Source organism: Neovison vison, chromosome 8 (assembly GCF_020171115.1).
Source record: "Neovison vison isolate M4711 chromosome 8, ASM_NN_V1, whole genome shotgun sequence".
NCBI lineage: Eukaryota > Metazoa > Chordata > Mammalia > Carnivora > Mustelidae > Neogale > Neogale vison.
Window position 1 is genome coordinate 111,757,640 of NC_058098.1, and position 15,901 is coordinate 111,773,540.

General features: G+C 39.9%; 1 protein-coding gene and 1 long non-coding RNA gene across 8 annotated transcripts in view; one reads left to right on the forward strand and one right to left on the reverse strand.

Annotated features, from left to right (window-relative positions):
- Positions 1–15,901, forward strand: part of SLC8A1 (solute carrier family 8 member A1) — a 330,601-nt gene that overhangs the window by 193,230 nt on the left and 121,470 nt on the right. The gene's annotated exons all lie outside the window — the stretch shown is intronic.
- Positions 21–6,875, reverse strand: LOC122915130. The gene is made up of 3 exons (XR_006386013.1): positions 6,855–6,875; positions 575–689; positions 21–232 (listed from the first exon to the last, which is right to left on the reverse strand). It is a non-coding gene; the product is annotated as an uncharacterized LOC122915130 (long non-coding RNA).

Below are 15,901 nucleotides of genomic sequence, written 5' to 3' on the forward strand. Positions count from 1 at the left end.
GGTTGTAATATATTAAAGCGTTCTTTTTCTTAAGTGTTCCGATAGAAGCTGTCAACACCCTAGTTTAAATTAGTCACTGAATTTATTAACAACTTTCTCAGATATGAGACATAGGACACACGGATTTTTGTAGGAAAGGTTGTTGGCACAGGTCCTAAGTGCCATCCAGTAGGGCTTAATCTAGTGAGAGGGTCCCTCGGCAGCCAGCAGTCAGCAGGGAGGTATTGAATGCCTGTGAAAAGATTAATAGAAGAAGCTACATGGTTAGGGGGGAAATTAGAGCTCATTTACTCTGGGTGCTAACCTACAAGATTTGCTATATTCCAAGTAAAATGACTGTTGCCTTTTTCTACAAATCTACATCTAAATAAAAGGAAGATTTACTCTACTGATGATACTCGGTGACCGACCAAACTGTCACAAAAGTGGCTCTAGAGAAGGAAAGGTTCACTTGTGGGTGTAAAGATTGAGAAAAGGGTGAAGGAAGCAGTGGAAGTGAGCCCTTGCAACAGGATGGAAGGAAATGGATATTCAAACAAAAACAAGGCAATAGATAGCGGGTAGGAATTCTCACCCTTGAGTGGATCTTGATGTCGGGACAGGGTAGGAGGGACTATCACAGACCCTAAAGATCCAGATCTTGGGTTTTTCGGCAGCCAGCTGTTCCTAAGAGAAGAGCTGCCTCATCCCTGTGATTAGAAACATTACAGGTCAGAGCGTCAGCCAGAAATATCATAGACAGGGTTTCTCTCATTAGCTGAAAAGGTAGATTATATGACCTCCAAGGTCCATTTCAACACTCAGCGGCCCAGACATCCAAGTTAGAGACTGCCTTTGGACTCTCTATTAAATCATCATATTAGTACCTTATGTCTGTCTCATTGGCGCAGCAGCATCCCTGGGAGAAGGTCTCCTTGTGGTACTTCTCAATTTATAAGAGTTTATCTGTAGAACTGAGCCAAAGGCTAAAGAAATTGGATTAGAAAAGTATTGTTTCCATTTCCTTTTCTTTCTGGTTCAATTACAGCCGTTGGGGACATCATCTGGAAGTTTGATTTTACACTGAAAAAATCGAAGCCCTTAAAATACACTTTCAGCCAAGTTCAGAACCCCAAAGTGGGTCTTGGGTGGAAAGGGAGGAAGAGGTGATAGTAAGAGCCTTGGTGCAAAAGACCCTATTTCTAAGTTCTAGGATCTGTGTAACCTAGGGAATCTAAGAAGGAAATGTGGGTGGCAGGTGTTGTATTTCATTTTGACATCTGAAAGGCAAGCAGCTTCCCATACATTAAGAGGTGTTTTGTTCCTGCTCTTGGCACACTAGCTCTCCCCTACAGGGTCTAGAACCCACCCCAGCTACCTGCTCAATGAATGAGGGAAAAAAATTGCTGAGCCTTACATTCAACACTAGAGATGTCAGTCTGCAGGCAGTCAGGAAAGCCGGGGGTTGTAATTTGAACAAAATGTCACTGTTTACAGAGATTTTCTTTTTAATGCACTTTTTCTGTGATGATAAATCACAGGCCTGTGCAGGGGATAATAACACAAAATGTTTGACAGCTTTTCTTACAATTGTTTGGCATTCTGTTGGCCTAATTATTGTCAGCATCACCCACACTGGTAAATTATTATAGAAGAGAGCTCAGTGGTGACTGTCAGAGTGTGCGTCCGCCATTCTGCTCCTGTCACTGGGATTAGCGCTCGGACCTCACCGGTCTTTGCTGTGTGAAAAGCTTAATGAACCTTGGAGTCCTGTGTCCATGTGCAAATGTGCTTCTACTGTCCCACCAGATAGGAGAACAGAGCAGAAAAAGTTGATGGAGAATTCCTGAAAGGTCACGTTTGAAAAAAAGGAGAATTGAGTTCAGTTACGTTCTTTAACATATTGCGGGAAGTGCAGAGAAATCACTTGCCTTATGGGTATGGATTGGGGAATTATCTATTTATGTAATCACCCTGCTTTGAAAGGGAAGGGAATTAATTGCTTTAATTAACTCCAGTAAAAACTAGATTGTCACGGGGGGGGGGGTGTTGACATAATATGCTTGGCCATGATCTGATATGCTCTTGGAAGTAGTGGCTATCTCTCTAATCGTTTTTCTTTCTCTGGGACCTTACTTGATGATGTTCCTGCTATAAACTAAGGCTGCCTATGAGTGAGGAGGATCAAAAAAAAGAAAAAAAAGGGAAGGAAGGCAAGAAGGAAAGGTCACAAAAAGGGTGGCAAAGGAGCTCATTTCCGTAATTGTCATTGATTTTTTTTTTTTTAACCAGGAGTTTCGTTATTATTTCTTACTTTTCCTCTTGACTTTGGCCCTTTCTAGTTCTCCCCCAGTAGCTGATGACAAGTGAATGGGTCATAATGAGTCAAATGCTGTCATCTGTTTAGAACTGCTTGCTTAAAAGACATTGGGGAGGGCATGTGCTATGGCGAGTGCTGTGAATTGTGTAAGACCGATGATTCACAGCCCTGTACCCCTGAAGCAAATAATACATTATATGCTAATTAAAAAAAAAAAAAAAAAGACATTCCCCTGAAGTATGTCTGAAAATATTTTGGGAAATACATGAAAGGGTGTTGGTGTGTTAGGAAGCCTCCATTGTACACCAGTGTTCATTTAAAATGAGCTAAGACTGGGGCACCTGGCTGGCTCCCCTGGGTTAAGCAGTGGACTCTTGATTCAGCACAGGTCAGGGTCTCAGGGTCCTGGACCCCTCAGGCTCCCTTCCCATCGGGGAGTCTCCTTCTCTTCCTCTGTCTCTGCCCCTCCCCCCAGCTATGTGCACGCTCTCTCTCTCTCTCTTTCTCTTTCTCTCTAAAATAAGTAAATCTTTAAAAAAAAATAATAAGATAAAATGAGCTAAGATCAGCAAGCAGTTTCCACCATGCTTTTAGCTAAAATGCAATTAGAAAGATTATAGCAGACTATAAGATTTAGACTAAGAACTATGAATATGTTATATGTTATAACATATATGTTATATGGCCATATATATGTAAATTACATGGATATATATATACACACACAAACCTATATGCATACATTTAGGTAATGTTATTTTTTTCTTGATGGACTCAGCCCCATTTCTGGGCAGGTGGAGCTGCTGAGATGGTCAGGCTGCACTTGTGATGGGCTTGTCTCCTGTTCTAAATTGTAGCAGTATTTTCTCCACCTCCCACTGTCACCACCTGCATTGCTACCCCCAACTACAGAGAGGGAAATACCAGAATGCAGGGTGACAAGCTGTCCTGTCTCAGGCAGCATGTTGGAGGAACAGACCCCGCATTCCCAACCCTGTGGGTGCAGGAACTGCCTTTGTCCTCACCAATGCAGTGGCCTGGGTGTGTTCTGGAGAAAGCCCAGCTCAGGACTCAGAACTTCTCTACTGACTCTTCTGGCTTCTCTACAGACTATATGTTTCCCCTGACTACTTGGCTTAAGCAAAGGAAGCTTTGAGTATGTCAAAAACAATAACAAAAACAAAAACAGGGGCACCTGGATGGCTCAGTAGGTTAAGCCTCTGCTTTCTGCTCAGGTCATGATCTCAAGGTCCTGGCATCGAGCCCCGCATCAGGCTCTCTGCTCCATGGGGAACCTGCTTCCTCCTCTCTCTCTGCCTGCCTCTCTGCCTACTTGTGATCTCTATCTGTCAAATAAATAAATAAATCTTTAAAAAAAACACCAAAAAAACAAAAATTATCAAGCTCATGTATAGAACAAACATGTGCCCAAAAGGGAACATAAAATTTAATAAAGAAGAAACAAGAACTACCTAGATCCAATAAAAGCCTATAAATAGTAAAGACAGAATTATTTCCGTTAAAGAGCATTTGAAACAAGGGTTGTGTTTTACATTCTCTTGGGCATTTTTGTCATACAAATACCTGCACACGTATAGGGCTGGGTCATTGTACACTCTCAAATTCAGGAAAATGTATCTTGACCAATGAGCCTTGGTTTTAAATCATATTAGACTTACCCCCTTAGAAGCTAAGCAGCCACCCCAAAAAGTAATTTTATATTCCTTATCTCTCCTGACTTCTTCCCCCGAATTTGTGAAGTGTCCTTAAGACGGTGTTGACGTGACATTCAGTTTGGAATGGAAGGGACCAATATCACTGGACTCAGGAAATAAATTAAAATGTTCTGTATCTTATGGTTTTATTAAATTGCTTACAAGGTTACAAGGTGGCTTTTCATACAAATATTTCCATGTCACTACTCCATTGTAGTTATCCCTCCTGTGGCTTCTGTTAGATTTTTGTGTTCCAACCTAGCACCGGGAACATGGTGTGCTCAAGGAACAGCACCTTGGTTCCCTCAGCCCCCTCCTCCCTGCCTGCAAATGGGGATGACTGTGCCATGGCCCTAACTTCCGTTCTGACACACACATGGACACAAGTGGGCGCCACTGAGGGCACCAAATGGAGTCATTGCCTCCATCTTTTCAGTCAGTCTCTTGGGCTCAGAGTCATCACATTTCCTCAGTTAATTGATGGGAAGTGTATGGCATTCTGTTTACTTTTCCACCATAACTCTGGCCTCAGAGCCGTATTTTGGGAGTGCAGTGATATTCTACTCTTAGCATAATTTGTCAACCAAGGCAAAGGAGACAACCCTAAACTATGTTCATTCTTCTCTTCATTCTGCACCTATTTTCCATGAACAAAATCATGGAATTTTAAAGCTGGAAGCTCTCCTTTTTGAAATGAGAAACCCAAACTCCAGAGAGGTGGAATGACAGACCTAAGATCCCCAAATTGCAAATGGAAGACCCCCAAGGACTCGGTTTCCTGACGTTGAGTGCAGAACACCATCCCCTACCCTACCTTAGCCTTGTGTTTAGTGGAGATCCTCTCTATACAGATTCGGTTGGGAAAATGTTTTACATTGTCCCTTTGAATGCACATGACAAGAGATAATCCAATAGCTGGGAAGCATTGTGAGCTTCTAGGACCTCCCAGAAGCTGAGGCTCTGGATCCTTGCCACGGGCTGCATCTCCAGCTGGTTTTCTGCCCACTCACAGCCTGCGAATGTGCAGATGGTTAGGATATCATCACTTCCACCGTGGAGGTGGGGGAGAGAAGAGCCACTGTTTCGTGTCAGTTTATTTCTAATTCCTTGTTGTTTGTCATGTTAAAATCCTCTCACATTTGCAGATGTTAACCAACAACCAGGAGGAAAGACTTCTTGTTTCAAGTGCAGCCGTAGAAATGGCATTAAAAAAAAACAAAACAAACAAACAAACAAACAAAAAACGCTGTCATTTACTGGGGGAAAAGAAAGGCAAGAAGAGAGAGAAAGCAGAAAAAGAAGGAAATCTAGGAAGAAATAGAAGAATCTGGAAAAAGACGAGATGAGAGGCATGGAAGCATCAATGACAGAGCTCAATCCCATACTGTTCTTCTAATTGAATGGTGCCTTCCGCATCAGCCCAAATGTTCACTCTGTGATATAATTGTCTCCTCATTAACATATGCAAAATTACAATTGCACAGTATGAGCTCTCAAGTAGAGATGTCCATATGACCATAATGAGCCTGTCAATCTTGTGAAAACGAACAGAAACCAATATGCCCGCAGGAGTTCACAGTCTCCTGAGAGTTGGGTAGATCTGGTACGTTCACCAGCTAAAGACACTGACCAGATCTCACGAGGGTGGCATCAGCTTGGAGTGTGTGTCTTGATGGTTAAAACACAATTTTCTGGAGTGAAATTTGAAATAGAAAAGACAGGTAATGTTTCACCCCGTGGTCTAAAGAAAATGATATTTTTGAGAGTTGAAAACAGTAATTCTTTGTTGCATTTAACTTCCTGTTTTCTGATGACCTTTCTGAAGAGGCTGTCTGTACGATGGGGCGGTGAAACAGCTCGCAAAGAAAAAAGCACCTTTAACAACTCAAGTTAAGTGCAGCTTGATAGGCAGTGTTATTAGTTCGACTTGCCAAGTCTGGGCACTGAGTGTTGGCTGCCTTCTTACAAAGCGGTGTTCTTTTTGACCCTTCCCATGTAGGGGAATGACTTAAGACCCCAATCTCATTTCTATTTCTAATCTATTGATGACTTAGCAATTGGAAAGAACTCTTTTTTTTTTTTTCCTTTTTTTAATGTGTAACTACCAATGCTAACATTTGCCTTCTGATTAGGTGCAAACTTTCCAAGGAAGTTAAGAGCTGGTTTCAAATCTCAATTTAACCACCATCAACTTCTACAGGGACAGGTTTGAAGAGACACATTAGAACAAAGCATTTTCTTTAAAAAAAAAATAATAACTTGCAAACAAACCTACAGATGTAGAAAGAACTGTTTTATGTCTTGGTTTTGTCAAACTTCGTTGTGCTCGCCTCAGACTCTCTAATAGAATAAACGGACAAAGTTCAACATCTGAAGCCAGATTCGCATTAATAAAGTATAAACTCTTATATAGGCACATCATAGAAAATTTGGAGGCAGAAATTAAAAGAAGGAAGGAAACAAGAATCCCTAGTTTTCAAATCCATCATTAACAATCCCTACTTACTTACTGATCGTTTGTTCAAGAGTTTTACAGATGTGTAATCATACTGCGTAGATGGTGGTGGAAAAACACATTTTTCTCACTAGAGCTTATAATGAGAGCGTTTTTCTAGGCCGTGTACTGTAAACATCTTGACCGGGATCACTTGAAACCCCACTGCATTTGTCTGTACTGCCCTGTATGTGTTGAAGTTAATGCGGGGGAAATAATCGCATTTGGATATGTGGTTGGATTAGATAAACTTCCAAGAGGAAAGAGATGTAGGGCAGATGACGCTTCCTCTGTATTTACTTGTGAGGTGGTGACCTCCATCAGTCAGATAGACTCAGTTACTCACCCTTTCCCCCAACCTCCAGGCGCTGCTCCGATCTGGAAAACACAAAGTAAACATAGACTGAAAGCTTGAATTAAAAGATCCCCCATGTGGGGCGCCTGGATGGCTGGGTCAGTGAAGCCTCTAAGGACTCTTGATTTCACCTCAGGTCCTGATCTCAGGTTCCTGAGACTGAGGCTGTCGGGCCTTGTGCTCAGTGAGGAGTTCGCTTGAGATGCTCTCCCCCGCTCCCTCCACCCCTACCCCCTCTGTCCCTTCCCTCCCCACCCCCCAAAAATGTACCCTATAAGACTACTTCCTCACACAGCTGAAGAGAGTTTCATAGAAGAGTTTCACAGAAGAGAGTTTCAAGTAGTAAGGGAATCCTGAAACAATCCATAGGCCTTTCAAGCTTTACTTCCAAGTGATTGACTAAGATGTCGTCCCATCCCCGGTGGGCTAAGGTCATCCCTCACAGACTCAGATGCCCCTCTTTGGAAGAAAGACTCTTCTATTCTTGTTTTTCTCCCTCTCTGCATGCCACCTCTTCCTGTTCTGAAAAGAAGCACGCCCCACAACAATGAGGAGGTTTTCCACATTAGCCTGATTGCCCGCCAGTCACTTCTCTTTGTTTAAGTCTGTTTACACAGTCTCTTTGGCAACGTGAAGTAGAAGTTTTTTTTTTTTTTTGGTTCCACGGACTAGCAGGTTTGGTTTTCCCTTTGTCTGAAGCTAATCCACCTCACACACTGAATTTTTTTTCTAATGAGGTTTTGTTTTGTTTGTTTGTTTTAATTTTAAAAAGAGAATTCTTTCCATGCCCTAGTATTTGAGTAATATCCCATTCGGACATCCAGTATTTTAGGGTGTTACTTTAAAAAAAAAAAAACCCTGCAAAATGTTTATTGAATAAAGCATTTCTTCTTTATTACAACTTGCTAATATTGAACCCTTCCTAGTAATTTCAGGAGGTTCTGTAGATCTGCACACATTCTGCTGCCTGATGCCTTCATGCAATGGCTTAGAAGGGCCAGGGGCCCAGAAGCCAAAAAGACTCAAAAGCCTGAGTGGGAATCAAACTCTTACTTCCATTAGTTCCATGATGCCATTATTAGTGGAACTACTGAATAGTCATAGGTACTTTTTTACACACAAAAATACATCAGGTTCCCCCCCTTCCCCCAGCTGTATAACACTAAGATACTCGGAGAAAATATCCCGTCTGTCCCTCCCCAAACCCCAAATTAAATACAGGCCATAGAGAGACTTGGTTCGGAGAAAGTTTCTTCAGTAGCAGACCACTGCGATGGTGACCTAAAAATATTCCAAACACATCTCTATTGAAATGATGGAAATTAACTTGACCAGTCATTCTGAATCAGAGGTCCCCATCAGAATCATCTGAGGAGCTTTCTCCAAACACATAAGTACCACTTGGGATTCAGACTCTCCTGTCATAGTACCAGAGCATGTGTATATTGAAAATTTGTCCAGATTATTTTATTATAAAGCGCTAGTTAATAATTGCCAACTTTAATGACAGTGATAATGTTAAGTACTTATTATTGGCCAAGCATGTCTAAGATAGTTTCAAGATAGTTAGTATTTATCTCTGCATAACACATACACTATTTTCACTTTCTAGATTGAGAAATTGAGCCCCGAGATGCTAAGTGATTTGTCTAATGTCACTTATTAATAGGGCAAGAATTTTAACTCAGCCGAACTCCAAAATTCTCTTCTCCTTACACTATATTAAATCTCTCCCTCCCCAAATAACAAAGCAATAACAAAGAAACCATTCTCCGTATTTCCAGACGATTTTTATCTGGCTAACATTTTTAATATTTACCACAATATGCATGTAACGTTAAGGAATTGTTTCATAAGTTAAGTCAGTTTGAGTTACTTTAGAAATGTCACACAGACATGCACACACACGTTTTAAGAGTAGATACCTAAAATAATAGATTTGGATATGTACTTTTTAATAAAGCCTCAGTAACTTTTCTCTGAAACAGATATTGCTACTTATCAAAACACTTTTTTTTTTTTTGCTCAAATAAAATCCACAAATTAAACATCATGAGTCATTTCCAGTGAAGTCTCCACCCTTCCTTGTCTTAAATAGCTAATCAGATAGGGATACATTTTGAGCCACAGAATATATTACATTTCATTAATACTCTCAGTATTTAAATGATTCTTAGGCAGTCTTTACTACCATACAACCTGAGAAACAAAATGATGGTGATATTCACCTTAACTTTACATAGAATTTTTTGGTTCTTTTTAAATTTAAATTTATTTTTTTAGTGTTTTAAGATTCATTGTTTATGCACCACACCCAGTGCTCCACCCAATACATGCTCTCCGTAATGCCCACCACCAGGCTCACCCAACCCCTCACCCCCATCCCCTCTAAGACCCTCAGTTTGTTTCTCAGAGTCCACAGTTTCTCATGGTTCATCCCCCCCCTTCTGATTTCCCCCAATTCACTTTTCCTTTCTTTCTCCTAAAGAGTTATTATGTTATTCCTTATACTCCACAAGTAAGTGAAACCCTATGAAAATTGACTCTGCTTGATTTATTTCACTCAGGATAACCTCCTCTAGTCCTGTCCATGTCGATGCAAAAAAATTGGGTATTCATCCTTTCTGATGGGGGCATAATACTCCATCGTGTATATGGACCACATCTTCCTTATCCATTCGTCCGTTGAAGGCCTCTTGGTTCTTTCCACAGTTTGGCGATTGTGGCCATTGCTGCTACAAACATTGGGGTACAATTAAAAAAAGTTTTTAAAAAGCTTAGATATTTGGGGGTGATTCATCTAGAAAAATGCTTCACAGGGTGGGAAATGGAAGAAAAGCAACACCTCCTCTCCCTCTTACCACCTGGGAGTGTTAAGACTTACTGGGAGGGTAAGACTAAAGCCTCTCCACTCACCTGAGAAGCACGAAGGCTTATGAAAATATGAAACGTGGTGAATTATGGGAATGAACCATGCGGGAACTGAATCTTGAAAACCACTGATGTAATGGAACACATTGCTTTGTGTGTTAACACTTATCCCAAGTAAAGATATTTAGAATCTTATAACTGGAATCTTATAACTGTATATATTAGTATAATCTTAGAATCTTATAACTTAGAATCTTATAACTGTTGAGAGAAACTACTTCCAAGCATGTATGGGCATTTGTAAAGCAATAGAGCTGTTTTCCATTTGATTGACATTGTAACAAAGACATTTCTGATGAGCTAATGACAGCCCTGAGAAGTGGCCACACCAAATGAATCCATCTGCTTAAGTTGTCAGGTGGTTCGCAGCTCTTAGCTTGGTCTCCTTCAGCAGTCCTTGCTTTGTTTTATAAAAAAAATTGTTCAAAAATAATTTTTTTCACCTGTCTGTAACATCACAAAGAAAATTGGAAGGAGCCATAATTAGCATCTCCGGAGCAATAGAGTTCTGTGAAATTGGGGTTTTGTCTGTGTGTGTTTCCTAGCAGTATCACAAAGGCGTCTGGGACACAGTCCTGTAACAACTGGCAGGCTTATCCCCTCTTCAGCCCTACTAGCCATCCTGTTCTCACTAAATACCCCTAGAAATAAAAAATCTTTTGCCCCTGGTAATGCAGAATCAAGATAGAAGACATCATTGGGTATAGAATTTGTTTGTTTTGAAATTGCTTACGACCAAGATGTTAGTTTTGATGAACAAAGAATGCAAGCCTTTCAAAACCAGGAATGACCTAAGGCTCTTAAGATTAGAGCTAGATCTTCTCTATCAACGAGCAGTAAGCCCACCTTGAGGTTTTTCCCTGGCTACCATCTTCTTAATTTGCTTCTATATGCAACTTATTCCCAGCTATACATCACTCAAAGATTTATTAAGCCCAAGGAAAAAACCTGACATATATTTTTATCTCCCCCAACAAGACCTTAATAGGAAAACCTTATAATAAATTTCAGATGACTACGAAAAAAATAGTCATACATACATACGTATTTTGTACTTTATTTTTAATCTACAACCTGGAACATTTTGTTGGCTTAATATGCCTGAGTGTCCTCAAAAAACTGAAGATTTTATTTATTTATCCCCTAGAATGTGATTTTTAAAAAAAATTCTATAAAGAGTTTTGGTGGAACACAGAACCAAGATTAAAAAAAAAAAAATCAAGCAATCTGTTTTAATGGACTCAGACTTCAAATTTCCATCAAGTTTGAAGTCAGGAAATACACACTTATAAAATATTGTTGCAACATTTTACAGGAATGAAGCATAGTTGACACAAGTTAATTTTTTGCCCTCTATATCTAGTACATGTAGTAGTGGAAATAGCACTGAACATGGAGTCAGAGAATCTATATTTTAATCACAGTTCTACCCCTAATTACCTGTAAGACCTTTAGCGAGTCACTGAACTCCTCTGCAATTTGGTCCAATTCTTGACCTCACCTTTACAATGAGGGCTGGAGGGAGATAATCCCTAAGGTCCTTTTCTCTTGTAAAGTCGAATTATTTATGCATTTTTATTAGAATTCCCTGTGTAAATTTGCATTTTCTATTAACATATTAACAAAAAATTGAAAAACAGAGCTATAACCTGCAGTGATTAAAATGTTTATCATTTGAATGCAGGCCAGTATAGCTAATATGACATATATGCCCTGAGCCTTTTTTCTTCATTTTTGTAGCACCATCTGCTACTCTAGCACTTGGGAGAGTTTATTTAAATAACCACATTAGTGAAATCTATGCCTCAGACCCATCTCTGCACACATGCACACACACACACTCTCTCTCTCTCTCTCTCACACACACACACACACACACACCTTTGCTGCGTTCTAAAATTGCTTCGGTCAGGCTCCTTCTGTATTCTGACATGACGCATTTTCAATCACCTGTCAAGTGATGTGAAATAAAGCCCCTCCGGGATTTGGCCTAACCTGGAGACTGACTGGTCAGGACTGTGGTGGGTCTCCGCTAAGCAGTGCACCTTGCCTGCACCTGCCATTCTCCCTGGGGGGCAATAGACTTCTTCATTCCAGGCTATAGAAAGCCAATGACCTGTGCTTGGAAAATTCCCCAAAGCTCAAACCTTCACATAGTTCAGAGTTGATTCCACGATACCAACCCCCACCCACACACTTTTGCCCAAGATGGTGACCAAACTCTCTTCTAGCCGCAATCTCTAGGAAATGACCTTTCCACTCCAGCATGTTTTCACACTAAAATGACTGTTTTCCACCCTTTAGATATTACATTTCAGAAAATATGGGGAAAGAAGGGAGACTCTGAGGTAATGATGGAAAATGTTCATTTTTTAAAAATAGAAGTCTGTTAGACCGTAGGCTTTGGTGGACATCGGCAGCAAGATCGTGAATGCACAACCCCCATCACCTCTGACCATTTTCCTTTAAGTGGCAGAATTAAAAATGAATTTTAAAAAATATATGTTCTTTAAAGTGTTGTAATCGAAGTCAATGGACAAGTAGTCAGAATTTTTGAAAAATTGTGTGCTTAAGGAACACAAACCTCCTTTGAACAGACTTGGTATGAAAGCATATCAAAGCAATATGCATTCATCATCTACTTTCTAAAATGAATTAAACAGCAGCCACTTTTTCTTATAAAAGGTCTGCTTGGAAGGCACTGCTGGAAACAACACACTCAACTGGCAGATCGTAAAGGTGATGGGCAGAGGGATCGACTGGCCAGCCCAGTGTCTGGGCCCCCCTCTCTGATCTGAGGTTCTGCTTAATGAAAGTCAAGAGGAACTGCAGTGAGCGAAATCTGTCATTTGGAAGCATTGACAAAGGAACCATATTGAATAAAATCCAAGTAGAAAGACATCATTGCCCTATTTGACTCTGGCTAAAAGTTGCATGATTATAGGGTAATAAAAGCAGGCATTATTAAGTACAGTCAAGACCACAGTCTGCATAATTCAAGTTTTCCCTGTTCAAAATGGGTTTCTAAAGGAAAGTCTGGATGGACATGTATCATGTGTTTGTAGTGTGGGTGTAACCACCGTCAGCAAGAAACACAACTAGAGTCTCTATCGGGAGCATGTGTTTGGTACGTTTTTTTTCCCCCCATCTGAACTTACATATGTGCAGCTTAAAAATTAAGTTATTGACTAGCAAGGAAAAGAAAGACTTAAAATCTGCTGAAACTGTTAAAAGAAGAGAGGTTACTTGAAGAGCTATTTCATGAAGTTGTCCAAGATAGGTCCTGTAGGACAGCAAATACAATCAAGGGTCATTGATCAAGTCCCAGTTCAGCTACTTCCTAACTGTGCAAACTTGGACAAGTTGCTTGACCTTTGTAAACATTGATTTCCTCATTTATAAAATGGGTTTTGTGCAATAAAATAAGGGAATAAATATAAAACATTCAACATCTCTCTGACACATAATACATAATTATATAGTTACAGTAAGTGTTATGGTAAGATTTAAGACATCATTGCAGCTTAGAAATTGGACATCATGTCCATTTGGGAACACTTGACATTGTTTTAAAACATTTGTTTGCGTTTATCACAATATGCATCTCAAGAGAACAGCAAATAGTGTAGGGAAGGAGTGATTTTATTTTAAAAAATTTTTTAAATTTTAAAAATTTGAATATAGTTGACACACAATTACATTACAATTAGTTACATTAGCAATTACATTACATTAGTTTCAGGTGTACAACATAGTAATACAACAAGTTTTATACATTATGCTATGCTCAGTACAGGCGCAGTCACCATCTGTCATCATACAATACTATTATGATATCATTGACTGTATTCCCTATGCTGTACCTTTTATTCCCATGATTTATTCATAACATAACTGGAAGCAAAACTAGAAACCTGTATCTCTTACTCTCCTTTACCCATTTTGTCCCCTCCTCCTACCTCCCTTCCCTCTGACAACCACCAGTTTGTTCTCTGTATTTATTGATTCTGTTTTTCATTTGCATGTTTTTTAATGTATGTATGTATGTATGTATTTTATTTATTCTTTTAATTTTTTTAAAATTTTTAATAAACATATAATGTGTTATTAGCCCCAGGGGTACAGGTCTGTGAATCGCCAGGTTTACACACTTCACAGCACTCACCATAGCACATACCCTCCCCAATGTCCATAGCTTGTTTTTTATTTTTTTTTTTAATTTTTTTATTTTTTTTTAAAGATTTTATTTATTTATTTGACACAGAGAGAGATCACAAGTAGGCAGAGAGGCAGGCAGAGAGAGAGAAGGAAGCAGGCCTCCTGCTGAGCAGAGAGCCCGATGCGGGACTCGATCCCAGGACCCTGAGATCATGACCCGAGCCGAAGGCAGCGGCTTAACCCACTGAGCCACCCAGGCGCCCCACTTGTTTTTTATTTTAAAAAATTTTTGGAGTATGTATTTATTTCAGCAAGAGAGTGCATCAGCGTTGAGGGAGAGGCAGAAGGTGGGCAGAGGGAAGCAAGACTCCCTGCTGACTGAGGAGCCCACTCAGCACTGATCTCACCACCCTGAGATCCCTGAGATCATGACCGGAGCCAAAACCAAGAGTCAGACGCTTGACTGACTGAGCCATGCAGGCACTGCATAGATGCTACATATAAATAAAATGATATGGCATTTGTCTTTCTCTGACTTACTTCACTTAACATAATACCCTTCAGGTCCATCCATTTTGTCGCAGATGACAAGATCTCATCCTTTTTATGACTGAGTAATATTCCATATATTCCATATATGGAATATATATAATACATACACACATATTATATATATACATATTTGATACATATATATAATATTTTCTTCATCCATCTATGGATGAACATGTGGGTTGCCTCCATGTTTTGGCTATTATAAATAATGCTGTAAAAACATAGGAGTACATACATAGAAGGAGTGATTATTTTTTTAAAAAATGAGTCACCTTTATAAATGAAATGAAACCAAATGAAAATATTAATGCAAAGATGTACCTTCTTCGGTTTGGTTTCTTCTGCTAAATTAGGTGGTTCTAGTGGGTCTCATATATTAATGGTTCTTTCCCAGGCAGAAACAAATAGATCTGGAGAGCATACAGTCAGAACATGCAAAAATTTTACCTTGTCAAATTCCATGCTTGCTAAATCATCCTCCCAAGCACTCTGTCTTGAGAAATTCTCACTAATCTACTTTAGATTTGCACATTATTGTTTCCAGGTGGGCATTTACTATTTACTGTTAATTTTTACCGTTAATCCTGTCACAGGATAAAAATGGCTTGAACATTTCTCTTCATTTGCAGGCACTTAATGTAACTCTGTAGTATGTATTGGGAGCAGGAAGGGGTAGAGAAGGGATCAGCATAGACTCTCAAAACTTGAAGAGGAGGGTGTCATGCTGGGGAGAAAGATTTGCACATAGAACAGCACAAGGCATAGAATCCCAACCAATGTGCCACTTCCATGAGATTGGGTCAGTTCACGTGGGAATGATTCTCAATGTATTCTGAATTCCTTTTCTTTTGATTTTCCATGGCCGTAACATATGATATGTATCATAGCCTATTTCAGGTTACTCAGTTATATTGATTGCCTATTTTTAACATCACTGTTTATATAATTCTTTCGAGAGCTAGGAAGCTATCTTTGAACACTGTAAATAGTCAAATGGCCTTTGATTTACTAGATTTCCTAGATTCCTTATCACTTGGCAAATATACGAAAGAGACATTTTCCAAAGAATGAGCGCACTGAGTCTTATCCTCCAGACATTCCTTCCGTTCCTTAAACACACCCATGAGCTGCTCTGGGACTCTTCTTTCCTTGGTAGGAAGACACCTCTGGATCTCAGGAGTGCCCCCCTGTGGCTGCTCTACAGTGTAACCGATCTCTTACTGATTCTCCTGAGGCTGGCTAGGGCACTCCACCAAGAGCAAAAGCCCAGCTGAAAATGGAGGCAAATCTGTTCATTTAAAAATATCCAGCAGTAGGTAAAAGGCCTTGATCATGCTTAGAGGGACTGAAATTAACTAGTGCTTTATGTCACATTTCTCTCTCTCTCTCTCTGT